Consider the following 20,151-nt stretch of genomic DNA (forward strand, 5'->3'; position numbering starts at 1 on the left):
TATTATCGTCATCCCAGTGGGAGAAACCTTGACAAGTTCGACTTCATCAAAGACTAATCTCCGGATCATAATCCGTGTGTATTCGGGTGCGAAAAATAGAGGGGAGGGAGCTGTCGCTGGCCACTGTTGTTGAGCATAACATTTGGGTGTTACGCAATTTCGCTTCGTTGGTAGAATTATTATTTTGACATTAATCCGCTGTCAAAGTAGTTATTATTAGGTAATCGACAACTTGGATCGTGACGTGAATGTTTATGATAGGAATTTGATTCGTGTGAGCAGCGTTTGGGATGTTCTTATTATTCAATGCTTTTGCCGGCAGGTCATTCATAAAAACCGATTCTGTAGATCAGTTGAACATTTTATTGGGTATGTGCACATGACTTCTCCCTTTCTAAACAGTTACTAGTATCCCTGCGTAGAATGTCAACAGTTTAATTCGATAATGCCATGTATTAGCTGTTCAAAGCATTGCGTGACATACCATTTACGCATGATTACATTTTATCTCTAATAAACATCGCATGTTTTATAGCATTATTTTATTACGAAGAATAGCGAAAATTTTTACGAACTATTCAAAACTTATTCTCAAACACAAATTTATCCACGACCACGAAAGTTTTTAATTTAGAGTCTGGACTACATTAAAACTGGTATTCAAAAAGATGCTTTCTACACTAGATATTTTCAACGGAATTACTAATAAATTTAATTTACCTAGAATACGATTGAGGAGGTCAGAAGGAAAGGGGTGTAAGCGACTTGATCGGTTTATCTTCACCAACTTTTTCTATAGTTAATAACTCAACTGCAAAAATGTTCCAATTTGATTTGCTATAAAGGGTGTGTCACATCAAATTGCATCACGGAAAAAACGCTGTAGAAATTCGCTCAGTAGACCGATCCTTTTGAAAATTTTAAACAGTAAAATAAAAACTATTAAACAACTTTTGGCATTTTCTTTTTATTCATACTTCGAGCCCAAGCCCGTATGCTCGCACCTTCCTCTTTACCCCGTCCATAAGGTTCTGTACAACGTCAGGTTGTAGTTTTTTTTGAACAGAAATCCATTTTCTCTTGAAGTCCGCCTCCGATTTGACAACTTTTGGGTTCTTCCGGAGGGCCTGCTTCATAATCGCCCAATATTTCTCTATTGGGCGAAGCTCCGGCGCGTTGGGCGGGTTCATTTCCTTTGGCACGAAGGTGACCCCGTTGGCTTCGTACCTGTCCAACACGTCCTTTGAATAGTGGCACGAAGCGAGATCCGGCCAGAAGATGGTCGGGCCCTCGTGCTGCTTCAATAGTGGTAGTAAGCGCTTCTGTAGGTACTCCTTAAGGTAAACCTGCCCATTTACCGTGCCGGTCACCACGAAGGGGCGCTCCGCTTTCCGCAAGAGCAGATCGCTTGCCACACCATGTACTTTGCAAACTTGGATAGTTTCTGCTTGCGAATCTCCTCCGGAACGCTGAATTTGTCCTCTGCGGAGAAGAACAACAGGCCCGGCAGCTGACGAAAGTCCGCTTTGACGTAGATTTCGTCGTCCATTACCAGTCAATGCGGCTTCGTCAGCATTCCGGTGTACAGCTTCCGGGCTCGCGTCTTCCCCACCATGTTTTGCCTTTCGTCGCGGTTAGGAGCCTTCCGAACCTTGTATGTACGCAGGCCCTCCCGCTGCTTGGTCCGCTGGACGAATGAACTTGACAAATTCAGCTTATTGGCGACATCCCGGACCGAACTTCTCGGATCACGTCTAAACTGCTTAACTACGCGCTTGTGATCTTTTTCACTGACGGAGCATCCATTTTTGCCGTTCTTCACCTTCCGGTCGATGGTTAGGTTCTCGAAGTATCGTTTTAGTACTCTGCTGACCGTGGATTGGACGATTCCCAGCATCTTACCGATGTCCCAATATGACAACTCCGGATTCTCGAAATGAGTGCGCAGGATTAATTCACGACGCTCTTTTTCGTTCGACGACATTTTTCCAAATTTACGAAAAATTGACAGTGAAGCATGGCCAACGTGATCTATACACTCTTATCTGATTATAAGCGAAAGCAGAAGATATAATTCCTAAAAATTAAATTTCTACAGCGTTTTTTCCGTGATGCAATTTGATGTGACACACCCTTTAGAATCCGATAGATGAGGTTTCACCTATTATCCACATTGTCAAATACAGCTGGGAATGTGTTTGCAACTAAGTTTTTATCCAAAAAGAGAGTCGATGTAGAGAAATCGATGATGTCACTCACACCCCTTTCATTTTGAGCCCCTCATTTATGTACTCAATTAACATTTGAGGGGCTCAAAATGAAGTGGTGTAAGTGACATCATCGATCTCTCTATCGACTCTCTCTTTTATTCAAAACCTAGGTGCAAACACATTCCCAGCTGTATTTGACAATGTACATAATAGGTCAAAACCTCATCTATCGGATTCGATAACAAACTCAAATTGAAACATTTGTGTAGTTAAGTTATTAACTAAAGAAATATCATTCTGAGCCCCTCATTTAGGAACACAACAATGACTAATTTCTTCTTTGAATTGAGAATAAAGACTAACTATAAAACATTCAAAATTTATGATTGGCCGACCATAACAAATCTATCTATTGAGCGGTATTTTCTTCGCAACATACCATTTACCATCCTACATTATGATACAATTTACTATCTTATTCTAGCGTTCAAACCTTATTCAAGCGGAGTCTGTGGAATCGCCGAGCTATCATCCGAACTATTCAAGGCTTTTTGTATTTTTTTTTTGACGTAGGACTACGTCTTTCATTTCTATACCGGGGTGTAAAAGCAAAGTTCCGAAAACGAAAGCGTTACGCCGGAGACCGAGATATTTTGAGTGTTAATAGCTTCTAAACAACTGAACGAAATGGTATGATAAACACTTCATTCGAAAGATAAAATGTCTACGCGTTCTATACTTGTTACTTTCTGATCCAAAAACTTGTTTCAATAGTCTTAAATTTGCTTTCAAAATAGGCTATTGAAATCACCAATCGGTATATAAGCGAGCGCCGCTCGGAAATCCACTCAGTTCTAATTGAACAGCGATTGGAGCATGTTGTCAGTGTTGTGGTGAAGCTCTTCGTTTATCATGAAAGCGCGGATGAACGGTGTCACCAAGAGCCTGTTTGTGCACCTTAGGCCAGAAGGGAATCCATCAGGAGGAGAGTGATGCTACAAACGGTTCCCCGGGAAGATCTCGAAGCAGCCGCTACACACACACACACATACACGCACGGAATTCTTTCCGTTTGGATCGAGAAAGATCCGGAAAATAATCTGCCAGTTCCTCTAGGAATTTAAAAATACATTCATGTGAAAGAGTTTATTTGAATGTTTTCTATCCATGTAACACTGTGACCAAATATATTTCAATCAAGTGCTGTTAACAGATGGTTATCGAGTTAGCATTAACCACTGGTGGGCTTCCAGTATCGAGGAAAATGTGGAAATATCTAATCGTTACTGAAAATAATCTGCTAGTTCCTCTGGGAATTTAAAATTACATTCATATGAAAGAGTTTATTTTAATGTTTTCTATCCATGTAACACTGTGACCAAATACATTAGGTCTTGTGATTTTTCAATCAATCGCAATCAACAGGATAGCTTCTGAAGATTATTCTTCCCCATCAGTAGGATATTTCCGTATCCAATATTGGATGCATAAAACCTTGTGCCTCCAACGTAACGCTCTCGTTTTCGAAGTTCTCCAAATATTCATTCATTCAGAATGAATTCAGATTCAACTTCATACAAATGATCTCTAAATCAACGATAGTCCTACGTCACCCTTGCGGTTATACCATAGATATAACCCACTTCCTGTTTTTCCACGGACGAGTCGCCCCATAGAGGAAATCAGGATGAAACCAACACCCTAAGTATTTACAAATATTTTCAAGACGTACAATGTTTCTTCAACTCCGAATCGTTACAGAACCTTTCTTAAATTTGTAGAACCATCCAACGTTGATCTTTTTTGAGCAGAACTTGAATTTCGATAGAGTAAAAAAAATGATGTTTTGAAGCTACAACAGTGGCAGAAAGGCATCGGTTGCCACTGCGAGGAATGTGTCATCGAGAATCAAAACTCTCCGCGTCTCCGGTTAGAACTTAACTGTCTCTGTTTATTAAAAATCACAAAGTTTTATCAATTCTCGTGGTTACATTGTCAGTTGTTTATCCTATGTTAGTAAAGGAAATAAACATAAACATAACGTAGAAGTTTGGTTTGTTTGACGCGCGCTGTTGTGTTTATTCGAGTATACGCGCACGTAAGTGGGTCAGTTTATAGCGATCGCGTATGGTCATAAAGTGGGTCAGTTTATTATGCTGCACGCTGCGCTGCAACTATGCGTCGGATTTAAAATGATGCTTGTAAATAATCAACATGACTCACAGTCATTGTTCCGCATTAACCAGTGTATCGATTGAAGCAGAGAAATGTTAGTAAGCACATGTCTAGGAAATGAACTGATTTCGTTGTATAGCGTTTAGGATTTGTACAGAAATTTTATGAGTATTAAAAGTCTAATGGGGGTCTCCGTAGCCACATTGGTTGCGCGTTCGCTTAGTAAGCGATCGATCGTGAGTTCAAAACTCAGGACCCTCATTGACCATCTTTGTGTTGTTACAGAATAGCTACGTCCACGCAACAATCATCAGCGATGGAGATCGATCCACGGTCGAAATTAGATCGATTCATCCATACAACTGCTCTGCTCTGCAAGACACATCGGGCTGCTGTTCTATAAATAGCTCAACAATGATCAATCAACTTTCTCCGCTGTCCGGTGGTCTAACTGGATAATGGAAGAAAAATACAATACAGAATACTCTTACGCCTAAATGGCTACTGTGTAAATGTACCATATGCAATGGTATAGAAGGAATACTGGCGAATGGCAACTGTGTAATGTAATGTGCTATAATTATAGATATGATAACCATGTGACATGTACACGATTAAAATTCGGCTCTGTTACAGCTGAAATGCTAATGAGCCTGAAATAAATAAATGGGATAAAAAAAAAAAAAAAAAAAAGTCTAATAAAATCTAATGGTAGTCGGATGACTAATGCGTATGCTACACCTTCCCCCTGAGAGAAAAATGATGCAGCTATGCGGAGTCATTTTTGAAGAATGCCAAACCAAAAATCTTTACAGTAAAATCTTATTTCTAGTGTTGGTTGTTTATAATGTTAATATCTCAATACATGTAATTATTGTATTTCGTATTTCTCAATACGTGTAAAATTAAGGTATTTCGCTTTTGATTTTTTTGATTACTCTATTTTTATGGACTGTTTGTGTTTGATTTGTTGCTTCATTTAATATATTAGGCTGTCAAAAAAGTCCTGCGGTATTTCCGCGAGGTGTCATTGTAAGCGCGTAGTTCAAGTTGTATTCATTGTATCGAGTCATACTATAGCTTGTTGGAAAGGTATTTTTGCGCTATAATATAGTCCTTGTTTTGTTTGGTTAATTCGTTCGTGAGTTATAGTGTCGCAAATATGGAGCAAAATAAGAAGAAAATCCGACATATTTTACAGTACTACTATGACAAAGGCAAAAATGCATCTTAAGCTGGCAATAAAATTTGTGCAGTTTATGGACCCGAAACAGTTTCCATTTCCACCGCACAACGATGGTTTCAACGTTTTCGTTCTGGTGTAGAGGTCGTCGAAGATGCGCCACGCTCCGGAAGGCCTGTCGTCGAAAATTGCGACAAAATCGCTGAATTGACCGAGAAAGACATAGTAGCAGCCGTAGCATCGGCCAAGAGCTGGGGATATGTCATCAAACCGTTATTAACTATTTGAAGAAGCTTGGATTCACAAAGAAGCTCGATGTGTGGGTGCCGCACACGTTGACGCAAAAAAAACATCTTTGACCGTATCGACGCATGTGAATCGCTGCTGAATCGCAACAAAATCGACCCGTTTCTGAAGCGGATGGTGACTGGCGATTGGCACAAGACAACCTACGGAGTAATCCGAAGCGGTTTTGGAATTTCGTAAACACTAAACGGAAAGAAAGTGGACTACCGGTAGAAATGTTCCTGGATTCCGAATCAGCTCGATCCCCTTCTGAAAAAAGCGAGTTTTTCGCTACACATTTCAAAAGCGCATTCAATTGCTCCATCGCTACCGATGAACAGGCAGATGTTGCTTGTAGAGACACACCAAACAATGTCTGTGAACTGACAGGTATTACTGTTACTCATGAACAGGTAGAATCTGCTATTGTCAAGATGAAATACTCTACATCAGCTAGCCCGGATGGAATTCCCTCCTGCGTTTTGAAACGTTGTTCAAGCGCATTGGTGCATCCATTAACACTGATTTTTAATATGTCGCTTCAAGAAGGCAGATTTCCATTTAGTTGGAAGTTGTCTGTGATGTTCCTCGTCCACAAAAAAGGTGATAAGCAGAATGTTGAAAATTATCGAGGCATCACCTCTTTATGCGCTTGCTCGAAAGTATTTGAGATAATTGTTAATGATGTATTGTCCGGAGCTGTAAAAATTATATATCAGTTGATCAACATGGATTCTACCCTAAAAGATCTGTTTCCACAAATCTGGTGCAGTTCACTTCATTTTGCTTAACTAGTCTAGATGCCGGTTCACAAGTTGACGTGATATATACCGATCTCATAGCAGCGTTCGACCGTGTCGATCATAGGATACTACTTTTAAAACTGAATAAACACGGAATCTCTAGTGATCTCATCAAATGGTTCGAATCATACCTTACAAACCGCAGACTATGTGTCAAAATTGGATCGGAATCGTCAGAATATTTTTCCAACAAATCCGGCGTTCCACAGGGAAGCAATTTAGGCCCACACCTTTTTCTCAATTTTTATGAATGAATTATCGGAATTACTACCGCCAGGATGCCGCCCTTTCTACGCAGACGATGTCAAGATATACATAATAGTAAACAATATTGAAGATTGTCTTCTCTTGCAACAATGGATTGATACTTTTGAAGAATGGTGCTCCAAAAACTTATTAACTATAAGCATTTCGAAGTGCAATGTAATATCGTTTCATCGGAAATTGAATCCGATTACCTACGACTACAACATCTCCAGCCAACCTCTTGTACGCGTTAATCATATACGTGACCTGGGAGTTATCCTTGATTCAGGACTCACGTTCCGCCTTCATTACGATGGAATCATCGCAAAAGCCAATAGACAATTAGGTTTCATTTTTAAAATAGCCAACGAATTTCGCGATCCTCATTGCCTTCGATCACTGTATTGTGCACTTGTACGCTCGATTTTAGATTCAAATGCTATCGTGTGGTGTCCATATCATAGCACCTGGATAAATAGAATCAAGTCAGTACAAAGAAAGTTCGTGAGATATGCTCTACGCAACCTTCCTTGGCGAGATCCCGTTAATTTACCACCGTATGAACATCGATGTAGGCTGCTCTTGGACTTGATACACTGGAACGTAGGAGATCTGTCGCTCAAGCTGTATTTGTTGCAAAAATTTTGTTGGGTGAAACCGATGCAGCGGAAATATTGTCACAATTCAACGTTTACGCACCGGAGAGAGTTCTAAGACGAAGAGACTTCCTACTACTTGATGCACGTAATGCAGGTTATGGACAACACGACCCAATCAGATTTATGGCGGCAAGGTTTAACGAAGTTTATGAGCATTTCGACTTCAATACTTCAGCGGCAATATTTCAGCGCAGACTGTTGAGCAGAAGATATTAACTCTACCGTTTGATTTTATTTTTTGATCACTTGATGTGCAATATGTTTTTATGTATGTTCTAGTTCAACTTAACCGTTTATTGTAAATTTATTGTTATTTTATTGTTTTTCAAACACGAAAAGATATGAGGTTTTTAAGCCCTCATGAGTACGTTAACTCGAAAGGGCTTTTCCTCATCATGAAACATTTCATTAAGGCATCAAGCTAGATGGAAATAAATAAATAAATAAATAAATAAAAGTGGGTCACTTACGGCAACGTGAAGCGCAAACGGTCGTGGTCGAAGCCCGCTGAAGCGGCTCAGACGGTGGCCAAGCCCTCATTAACGGCCAGGAAGGTTCTGCTGTGTGTTTGGTGGAATTGTCAAGGAATAATCTATTATGAGCTGCTTCCCTATGGCCAAACGCTCAATTCGGACTTGTACTGCCAACAACTGGACCGCTTGAAGGTAGCACTCATGAAGAAGAGGCCATCTTTGATAAACAGAGGCCGCATTGTCTTCCATCAGGACAACGCCAGGCCACACACTTCTTTGGTGACGCGCCAGAAGCTCCGGGAGCTCGGATAGGAGGTTCTTTTGCATCCGCCGTATATTCAGGACCTTGTACCAAGTGACTACCACCTGTTTTTGTCCATGGCGAACGAGCTAGGTAGTCAGAAGTTAGCCACAAAAGAGGCCTGTGAAAATTGGCTATCCAAGTTTTTGGCCAATAAGGGAGCGAGCTTCTATAACAGGGGTATTATGAAGTTGGCATCTCGTTGGGAACAAGTCATCGAACAAAACGGCGCATATTTGACTTAAAACAGATGATTGTAACTAATTTTATGAACAAATGAAAAACTCATAATTTATGTAATTTTCGAAAACTGTGATTGGTGAAACGACACAATTTAAAACCAATATGTATAAACTTGTAGCATTATCAATCCGATCTCGAGAACTGTAGGCAACTTGTAAATAGTTCCAACTCATACCATCTTCTTCCAGGACAGTAATTCATTAATTACATATCGAAACGAGTTTCCAAACCCCACCCAACCCCCAAATCCGCACGCTCGCTCGCAAAGATAAGATAAACAAATTGTATCATCGGCTGCAGCATCCGTTCCAATTTTCCTACGATTCCGCTTTGTCACCGAAACCTGGTATCGCTCTTTGTTTGCTTTTGCCGCAAAACTTTTACCCCGTGCAAACTTTGCTCTCAACGGAGTACCGAACGAAAAAAAAACAGAGGAAACGTTTGAAGTTCTTTTCGGTGCTCGCATCGAAACCGTGAACAAATAAAATGATAAACAATTGCGCACTGTCATCTCGTTAATGAAATCCGACGGAAGATGCCCCGGCCAACCGGCGTGTCCCCTCCTCCCGATCTTTACTTAATAATTATCGTTAACGAGACTCGCTGCGATGTTTAACCTGTGAGGAGTAAGTGGTGGATTTTCCTCCATTCATTCTGCCAAAAAAGGTCGTCGCAGAGCAAGAAAAACAAACCTTTTCGTTGGTTCGTCCCAAAGGAAAAACCCAACCGAGAGTAAATTTACACAAATTGTCTCCTGGGGAAAATTCAAAGCGAATTATACCCTGCGATGTCGATGCCTCCGCCTAGCGGGGAAGGATGCGGAAGAGGGTGATATAATGAGATGCGAACGCCGTCGTGCGAAACTCGAGTAGTAAAGACAAAGGCGGTTTGGGTGGGGAGGAGCTCGAAAAACAAAGAGAAAAATCACGAATCACTGCACAGACAACGATCATCATCGCAGCAGCAGCAGCATCCCACGTGCGACGGTGGTTTATTGTTGCCGAGTTGCAGAGTCGGCGCCAGATTTAGGGGGAGGAAAATCTCCTCCCCTCCTGCGGAGGCCGTTGTCGAGTACCGAAGAAGTGAACAGTTCAGAGTCGAGACAAACACGAGAGAGCTATTGTTACAACGGAACCACGTGGTTCAATCTAATAATGGGGGGTGAGTGGGCGCAAGGTTGCTGAGCGGAGCGTAGCCTTATCTTGGGAACTGATTCTTTTTTTTTTGCCTCGATGAGGTTTTCTCTCTTTATGGCGAAGTTTTCCCGCCCTGAATACAAAGGGAGGAAAACGACAAGTGTTTATTGCGTGTGAGATGGAGAGCGGATTCTGAGCCGATGAGAATAGAAAACCGAGCGGGAAAATTCGTTCGCTAGATAATAACAATCTTTCGCTCGAGGACAATGAGTGAGCTTCGGGGAAAATCGCATTGTTATTGGGTGAGTGATGGGTGGAGCTTAGATGCCGATTGTTGGAGGGGAGTTGCTACGCTTATCGGATGAGTGGATGGTGGGCGATTGTTTATAAACAATTGCTGGTAGGTTGCGGCGCCGATGAGCACCTGTATATTATTATGATTGTTTTACGAAAAATTATGTAGAACCTAAGAATGCATGATAATCAAGTGCCGAAATAGCTCAGTTGGGAGAGCGTTAGACTGAAAATCTAAAGGTCCCCGGTTCGATCCCGGGTTTCGGCACAAAAGCTCTTTTTGTATGACTGTGGAAAAGTTAAATGAATTATCTACATGAAAATATCCACAGCATCAATAATTAATCACGCAGTTCCCGTGTCCTCTATACAATGGCGTTCACGAAACGAAAATTGCAGAAACAAGAGAACGACGAATTAACGGATGATTACTTTCCAAACTCCAGCGCTAATAATCAGCAATCCATCACTGTCGGCTCATTTCTCGAAAAACTCTTTTGTCGCTCTTGAAATTACAGTACCAAGGAGGAGAAAACAATTTTCAATGTTCATACGCTCACCAAGTTCTAACTGAGGCTTCGATGAAATGTGTAGCAGTGGACGGATGAAGCCAGGGTGGATATGGATGGCAATAATTGCATCAGCGCCGAAGAACAATTGATCCCTGTCGCAACGGATGATCGATTATGAATTTATTTTGCCTTTATAGCGCATTATGCTCATTTTCAGTGGAGGGTGAAATCGTTAAGGTTAATGTATATGCAATGCTTTTTATAAGCTAATCTTTGTTGAATCTTCTGGATGCAGTGTGGGGAAAAAGAACAGTATTACGTATACTCTAAGCATTTATTTAGTATAGTCATTTTGGGACAAATATGTACCATTTCGATCGACAATGTGTATTGTTTATGTTACTATTGAGTTGCCCGAAAAGTAATTGCCGATTTCAGACAGAGATGGCATTAACGGGGCTTGGGAATGTCTTATGTCAATGTTATGATTTGTTTTCCTCTGACGTTAGTTAGCTGTCAATTTCAGCTTACTCTAGAAGTAAATTGCACGTATTGTTATTGAAAATTGATAGTTTAGCGTCATTTTTGTATGGAAACGAGCATTATCGTCATAATTTGCTTTTCCATTTTCGTAGAGGAAAAAAACGCAGCGCAGGCTACCAAAAAGATACGTGTTATGTATGGTGAGGAAACCTTAAAAGAGAGACGGTGCCGGAATTGGTTTGATAAGTTTCGTTCTGGAAATTTTTCGCACGAAGATGAGCAATGTTCAGATCTGCAAATAAAAGCTGATGATGTCCAAATCAACACCATTATCGAATTGGATCGTCAGGCAACTGAGCGAGAGATTGCAGAGAAGTTGAAAATACCTAAATCAACAATCTACGATCATATAAAACGTATTGGACTAAAACGTTTAAAAAGTCACAGGATGGTTGTATCCAAGACATGACCGCATAGTTGACATAGGATTCCGTTAGGCGTGAATTGGTGTCCCTGAAAAGGGCCGTTTTGTTTGGTTATTGGGTATTGTTTGTTCATTCCACCAGTGCACAATGGTCCAAGAGGTGCATTTAAGCGGAAATTAGCATTTAGAGCTCGACAGTTATGCTCTAGACAAAAACTGTCTTCGACAAAGTTGTTGCATATGATAGAGCGCTTATTTTGATGTTATAAAAAACGGATGATCAAGATTTACGATGAAATAAAAAACCTAACTTTCTTATCTTTATAGATAGAGGTAAACATAGTTCGACAATGTTATAGCCCCAGTTATTTAAGGAAACTTTTTAGAACAAAGTTTTTCCTATCCCTTAAAATAATCGATATAGCGCTTTTTTCTAAGTTGCGTTAGGATCACCATAAAAACAGTTTTTTTGCTCTAACTTTTATATTTCAAATTTTAAATGCAAACTGTCTTCAGAACACTTTTAGAACTTACTATGACAAATATTTTGCAATGCAGAACTTGTCAATAACTCAAACCTACTCAAAGTTATTATATTTCTTTTAAAAAATATATGATATTTCTTTTAAAGAAAGTAGAAGAGTCTGAGCCTAGGGGCACGGACGGAAGTTTGACGTAGGACTGTGATTGCTCAGAACAGTTGTTTTGTTTTAATGTAATTCTTTCCATTGTTCAGAAATCTGTAGTTTAACTCTTTTGAAACTCCAAATAGTAGCCATGAAAAGGGCCGTTTTTTATATGTACTCATAACCGTCAAACAGTTTGTAACGAACAAAAAAAAAAAGAAAAACAGCTTCTGGTAGGAACTGTCTAACTGAAAATTATTAATGAATATCAGTCTGACATATAACAGGGTGGAATGGTAGATGTAGGATATGAGGATCGGTAAACGAAAAAAAAACCTAATCTGTGATATCCTACCACTAAGAGCTCAGTTCTTCAATGAAGTTATCCACAGAGCTTCCAAAATGACGTTCACCAATTTATAGCATCGTTCTCGTTTGACACACTAGTGCTTACTTACGTAGTATTGTGTAAATGCTCTTATCAGGATGCCACAGTATCGTCATTGATTACATTGAGTATGAAGTTTATGGGGAAGAAACAAAAAACAAGTTGAAAATACTTACGATTTCGTGATATTTTGAGGTAAAATACACATGGAATCATGAAGTTGCTCTATTTTAAATTGTGATATTGTTATTTCTTTCTATTGTGTTATTCTTATTATTGGCAAAAGCTTTTTCGGTGAAACACTGTTCGTTTCCAGACTATCACAATCAAATCGTATTGATTCTACTGCTCAATCTATCATAGAAAGAATTAAGTCATTGAGAATTATGAATATGAGTCATGAAGATTATTAATATTTTATTTCGTTTCATTTTTGTGATGCGATGTAATGCCAATCTCAATAAGTCCTGACATTATAATCGCTGCCATCCTACTACAGTGATAAACATTCATTTAGCCGAGCTTGAAAAAAACTAGAAACACTTACAAAACAACTAGGAATGTTCTTTTTATCGGGATACTTATTTGCTGTAGTGGTAGTATATTCAAGTCAATTTTATTGAAAGAACGTGCATCACAATCACACACACACACACACACACACACACTTCAACACAACTTCAACGCCTGGGCAGTGGAGTAGGGGAGTAGACTCACCAATACGAGAGGTTTTGATCTAATAGAAGCTCTTGCGAAACTAGAAGTGAAACTAGCCAACGAAGGCACAACCAGCACTTTCCACAGGAATGGTCGAGAATCGATCATCGACGTCACTTTCTGTAGTCCGATGCTAGCGGTGAATATGAATTGGAGGGTGTGCGACGACTACACTCACAGTGATCACCAAGCCATTCGATATAATCTCGGCAGTCGAAAGTCATCATCAACTCGAAGGCCAAGGCCCAGAGTACGGAGGTGGAAGATTAAGAATTTTGACAAAGATCTCTTCACCGAAGCACTTCGTGTACAAACTCCGCCCAACATGAATGCAAGCGAACTGACCGATACTGTGACAAGAGCCTGTGACACTGCCATGCCACGAATGCTACAACCAAAAAACGTACGCCAATCAGTTTACTGGTGGAGCGAAGAGATGAACTCTCTACGCGCTAGCTGTCTTCGAGCTAGGCGGAGCATGCAAAGAGCTAGGTCTCCCGCAGACAGAGAAGAACGCAGGGAAGCACTTAGAGTGGCGAAATCTTCACTAAAGCGTGAAATCAGGCTCAACAAGAGACGATGTTTTAAAGAACTCTGCCATGACGTTGATGCAAACCCTTGGGGAAACGCGTATAGAGTTGTGATGGCAAAAATCAAAGGCCCATCGACCTTCACCGAACAGTGTTCGGAAAGGATAAATAGCATTATTGATGGGCTCTTCCCGCAGCATGCACCGACGAGCTGGCCACGTCCACCATATAGCCAAGAACGAGAAGGAGTCAAGATAGTAACCACGGAAGAACTATTAGCTGCAGCAAAAAGATTGAAGGGAAATAAATCCCCAGGCCCTGACGGAATCCCCAATGTGGCGTTAAAAGCGGCCATACAAGCGAACCCGAATATTGGAGAATCTTGGCCGAGATGGTCTATGCAAACGGATGACAATTTGACAACATTTCCAGTCTCAAGGCAGTAATTCTTCACTTTAAAAGCTGTCTGACTCGATGTCAAATCGAGTTTTCAAAGTGATCCGAAATGGAGGTGGACATACTAAATATTAGCTACTGATTGGACTCGAAATTTGCCGCACAAATTTTCTTTTATTGTAATTTTAGGATGCAGCTAAACGAATGTCCACCCTGATTCCACATATTTGAATTACTTAGAAAACAAAAAGTGAATTTATACTTTTTTTTAGAATGAATTCGATGAAAATAAACAATAATAGTCTTTTATGAACAAAACTGTACAAAGAATTGACTTATTTTTAAATATATTGAGCAAAAATAGGGTACGGCTAAACGAATGTCTGCCACTGTAGTATTACTATGATTTTTAGCTGTACAATTGGCGATCTAACGTACAAATCTACACCTAGGTGGGGTTGCGGTGAAAGTGTTGATGGTTTAAAATTTTGCAATGCCAACATTTATACAATTTTCACTACAGAAAGAGGTAATAAAATGACATGTTATATATAAAATTGCGTAGAACTAAATTTCTTCCAAACTCATCGCAATTAAATGAGGGACTTAGAATACAAGGGTAAGTGACTTGATCGATTTCTCTTCATCAACTTTTTCTTTAGTTAATAACTCAATTGAGGGGCTTAGAATTGACAAATTTACGCAAAGCTGAATCTGCTCATGCGACACCTACATTAGAGCTCAGAACTAAAAAAGTGAGAGTGTTTATTTATTTTACGCACTGAAAAGCGCGATTCGGTCGTAATTATTAATTTAGATTCATTTCAGCCACTAAATGTCGTCAGTATATGGTTAGAAAATTATTGTTTTGTATATTGCCAATGGTTTCAACAAGCGATTTTACCAAAGTCATAGATAATCTTCGGAAATTGTAGGTTTGATGATGCATACCGGTTATTAATACTATGGGTCATTGCGATGAAATCGATATCATATCAAATTGGCTGATATAATTGATTATGTAGGGGCCGATACGAGAAGGATTTGCAGTATTTTTAGCGCAAAACACCCTATTCGCCGTTTACTTAGTTGAAAAAAATTAAATTTACAATACTTATAACAAGCCATTCCTCGTAATATACGTAGCACATTGTAAAATGATGATTTTCTAACCTTTTCAGCGTGAAAAGTATACATGAAACCGGAAAATTTGAAGATAAATTCTGATTTTTCTAAAAAATTTGAACGAAGTTCATACCAATAAAACAAAACATCCTCATTTTACTCGCTGCGCCATCTGGTTGTAAATCCAACGTAAATTCGTCAATGAAAGTGGTGTAACTGATTTGATCGATTTCTCTACATCGACTCTCTCTTCTGGTCATAACTTATGTGCAAATACATTCCCAGTTGTATTTGACAATGTGGAAGATAGGTCAGAACCTTATCTATCGGATTCTATAGCGAACTTAAATTGGAACTTTTTTTGCAGTTGAGTTATTAACTAAAGAAAAAGTTGAAGAAAAGAAATCGATCAAGTCACTAACACCCCTTGCATTCTAAGGCCCTCAATTACATAAACGTTCCAATTCGAGTTTGCTATAGAATCCGATAGATGAGGTTTTGACCTATCTTCCACTTTGTTAATTACAGCTGAGAATGAGTTTGCAGCTACCCACAATCTAATCGACGTAAATAACATCGACCTAACATGGAACAACATTCCCGTCTTGCCTCCCCTTGTCTATCGTTCGTTGATCGAAAATACGGAATGATTAGCGAAACGAATCAGCATCACTGGTAGTTGCTTTTTCTTCAACGGTAAACTGTCATCTTATACAAAACAAATGGAACATACAACTGGTGAGTATGAAAACTATTTATGTTTTCAGTTTATAATTTATTTATTTATATTTCAGATAGTCTTTGGCAAATTTATCTATCTATTACATATCGTTGCAAGCAGAAGAGAATCCGCTGCAAGTCAATTCCAGCCTGCGAACACTATTCGAAAAATTGTTTCCCCTCAGCGTCAGCGCCAGAAGAAAATACGAAAGGTGAATTTTGGATTGATATTTTTCGGAGAAGGAGTATGTATATCACATTTTCATAATGCTCAAAAACATCCCCATCGAATTAATTCCAGGCTTGCAAGAAGTTGATTGGAGACCACAGTTTCGGACTCAACATGTTTCTCGGCCGTTAGCGGAGCCCGTAGACCATGACAAACAAGTTGGCAAACACATGAACTCGTGTGTTACAATCGGTTCGAAAACATACCGCCGTCTAGCTATTCGGTGAAACCGGCTGAGATTCCTGATTATTATAATTATATCAAATACCCGATGGATTTAAAAACGATGGGGGAAGGATTGAAAAATAGGCGAGCTTGACAGTAAAAAATTGTCTATATTTTTCCATTCATTGCCGCTTGATACTCATTCTAGATATTACGTAGCATGAAGATTGTTCGTGGCAGATATTGCGCGTATTTTCTGAACTGTCGATCACCAGAATCTGAATATTATCAGTAGGCCAATAAATATCACATGTTCCTCTTAGATGTATCATATTACAATTATTTAGGTGCGGGAACACGCGTTACTATCACACCAAGATGATAGAGATCTGCCTTTGGGATAAATGATGTTGGCTACTCCCATCCGTGGCTCCGATGGCTACACCTACCGATTCATGTGCAAGCTGATGCAAAAGACCTGCGAACTTCGTGTTGTTTTGATATTGCCGAGGTACTGCTAAGACATCTAATTGTGAAAAGATTCTTACATACTATGTTTGTGGATCGAACAACAAACTCTACCGGAACGAGTGCCACATGAGGAAAGAGAATTGTGGTTTGCGCATGTTCGTAGTGCCGATGCAGTATTGTCCGGCCACATTCTACATGCTTCTTGAGTGTGCATGTATTTTTATTTCCGTTTTCGATAATAATAAAATTACAAAAATTATTCATAAATGTATTTTCCTTTTAATGCTTCATTTCTTCTCAATAACAAACCAAGGCAAACAAGAAGCAGGTAGTGCTGGAAGCAGGTCGACGCCTTGCACATGTTGGCAAAAAAGTGGCGTCAAGTTGTTCGATGAATGCATATAAAAGGTCGATAAATCGATTGCAAGGTGGCAGCATTTGAGGTCGATTGTTGACATTTCATCGACCCAATCTTGGCAGGCAAAACGGAATGTGGGTAAGTTATGACCAAAAGAGAGAGTCGATGTAGATAAATCGATCAAATCACTTACACCCCTTTCATTCTAAGCCCTCAAATAATCTTTTATGACTATAACATTGTGATTTATGAAAATAACTACAAACCTTCCATAAACTCACATTGCAAAATTTTAAACCATCATCACTTTCACCGCAGCGCTGCCTAGGGCGGCGGTGACACTGGATGCAGAGAAGTGATCGTACGAATTGTGTGCAATAGTGAAAGTAAACAACCACATTGAGTTGTATTGGTGTGGTTACATTGCTTCCCCCTTGCTTCGTTCGAATTCGTCTGTTTCTAAAGAACAAAATTGTTTGTTTCTATTCGTACAATCAAATTTTCGTGCGTACTCCTATCCAAAGTAACCTTAGCCTAGGTGTAGATTTGTACGTTAGATCGCCAATTGCCCATGTTTTCGCAGCCCGGAAGACACTTGCTTAAGGGTGCTCATACACTGTTTGACCGAAGCCAAATATTTGACTCTTTTTGACAGATAAAATTTGGTCAACGTGTACTGATCAAATATATTGTACACAAAACACGACAAGCAAATATTCAATTATTGGATGCCTAAAATATTTTTTCAGTCTGTTCTTCGAACCTGTCGGTACATTGTTAGGTTACCTTGAATATTTCAGTTGATTTTTTTTCCATGTTCGGTGTTTGATATTGTTTACTACTATTGAAAATTGAAGAGTGGCAAACAAAAAAGTGTTTGTACAAATATCAAATCAAACTTTATCTGTCAAAAAATATCAAATATTTGACCTCCGGGCAAACAGTGTACGGCCACCTTAAGATGTTCGTCATCCCGTCATATACGTATGGGTGACACTTTCCTCGTTGTTTTGACGAAATCTTGCATGACGTTTGATTGATGCATGAAATCTTGCATCTGATTACTTCAACATTCGAAAAAGATCTTGCTAATTTGTTTAATAGCAGGGTACGTATATGATAAGGTAATCTGGACTGACTAGTGCATCAATAACAGTGAGGCTGTGACGTGTTAGCTTTCCAAGTATCATGGAGCGGTATAATGAATTTGTCTAAATAAGTTAACTTTTTTGTATTTCAGCTAAATGTATACATTTATTCATTGTTGCGTAAAGATAATCTATTTAGTTTTTTTCTAATCAAAACCTAGAGGAAATTGTGGTTCGGTAATTCAGAGTTTAGCTTCCTGAAGCTCTCTGTAGCTCTCCGATACCTCCTACTGCATTTAAGTTATCAGAACTAGCAGAATCACTTGGTTTTTCATTAGAGATGTTATAATGCTGCTCCCGATTTCATTTGACGGAATACCCTCTCGTGATAGTCATGTTTCGTCCTGTTTGAGAACTGGACCAATTTCGCGGATGTTATGGATGATTTATGATTTTTTACTCTTGCTTGATGTCAATCAAGACCTTCTGCGAATCTGTTTCCGAATTACGAAAACACTTGTAATACTAACATCGAGACAACCGCGAGTAATCGGTTACATATTACTAACATAGATAATAAGAAAAATTGTCAAAGTATTGAACTCCCGGCCCCGTGAGGCTAACGCCATATGAGCCTTGATAAAAATATATATTTTGGAAAAAAAAAGACCTTCTGCGAGCCTTCCGGTTTTGATTTTCCGAAACATGAGAATCGTCGGCCTTTCTGACAGTAGGAACAGCTAAAAATAAACAGTTTTGTGTAATAATTGTAGATATAATATGGATTTGTTCAAATTTACCTGTATGTATCAGTTTCCGACGATATTGTACTTCCAAGCCATCGATATGAATGAAACAATCTAAACTGGAGTGGAGCGAGCAAATGTTTTTAGTATTTTAGAATCGAAGCCATTTCTTCCGAATAGTCACATCCCTTGGGGATCGATAGAATGATAATTTGTGGGATATGTTTTCATGATTCGAGCTGGAATCGAGCCCGGGCATCAATGACCAAACGCTCACGCATCCGGGTGCCACACATCGTGCCATAGAGTTATCTGAAAATAGAAATATTTTATATATATTCCTTCGCAGTCGAGCCGCCGCAAAAAGACCACGTTAAAAAGCAACACAGAAACAACACATCCTGGGTACTAGTTCCGTTATTTTAACTTTAATGGTTCACTAACTCCTCTATCACACGTACTATTGACATATTTTCAAATAAAAAGTAGCAAGACACGTAATATTCGCTACAAAAAAACAAATATTGTTATGAATAGCTTTGCGATCGCTGCTTTCCGTCAAAGCTAAGATGTCATAGTTGAGAGTGTATAAGTGAATCATGTCGGACACACTTCGAGTCCAGGATACCTTGTCACAAACGTACTCTGGTTTAATAGATCGAATTATTGCACACAATTTTGTGTTGCATACAACATTCATGGGAACGAAGTTGAAAGAAAGAATGCATAATATATGATTTACTTTCGCATCCGCTCGCAAAACATTCCACTTTCGTTTGTTGAATTGCTCACTTGTTTTATTATTTCGACTGTTGATGTCTCAGGCGAAAAAAATGCTGGATAAATTTGCCGTCTAATGGTATATATTATAACATATGTCATAAGAACGATTCTGCGTAATATGCATTTGAAAACTCTTAATAAACGTTACATTTTTCGTAAAGTGACCCCCCTATATAGAAATCAACGATGTGGTCCTACGTCAATAAAAACGTTTAACACTATACCTACCACGGCGGGGTCAAAATACCCCATTCAAATTTTCGTCAGAATTGCTTTACAATCAACATCAACACATCGTCATTTGTCTTTACCATTTTCCAACATACATCAGTTTACTTCTTACCAAATTGTGTTGAATGATATATTTATCGTTATACATAAA

General features: G+C 39.2%; 1 non-coding gene across 1 annotated transcript; it reads left to right on the forward strand.

Annotated features, from left to right (window-relative positions):
• The first annotated feature begins 10,203 nt into the window (after positions 1-10,203).
• On the forward strand, positions 10,204-10,276 carry Trnaf-gaa (transfer RNA phenylalanine (anticodon GAA)). Its single transcript has one exon. It is a non-coding gene; the product is annotated as a tRNA-Phe (tRNA).
• Positions 10,277-20,151: the final 9,875 nt, after the last annotated feature.

Source organism: Toxorhynchites rutilus, chromosome 2 (genome assembly GCF_029784135.1).
Source record: "Toxorhynchites rutilus septentrionalis strain SRP chromosome 2, ASM2978413v1, whole genome shotgun sequence".
Taxonomy (NCBI): Eukaryota; Metazoa; Arthropoda; class Insecta; order Diptera; family Culicidae; genus Toxorhynchites; species Toxorhynchites rutilus.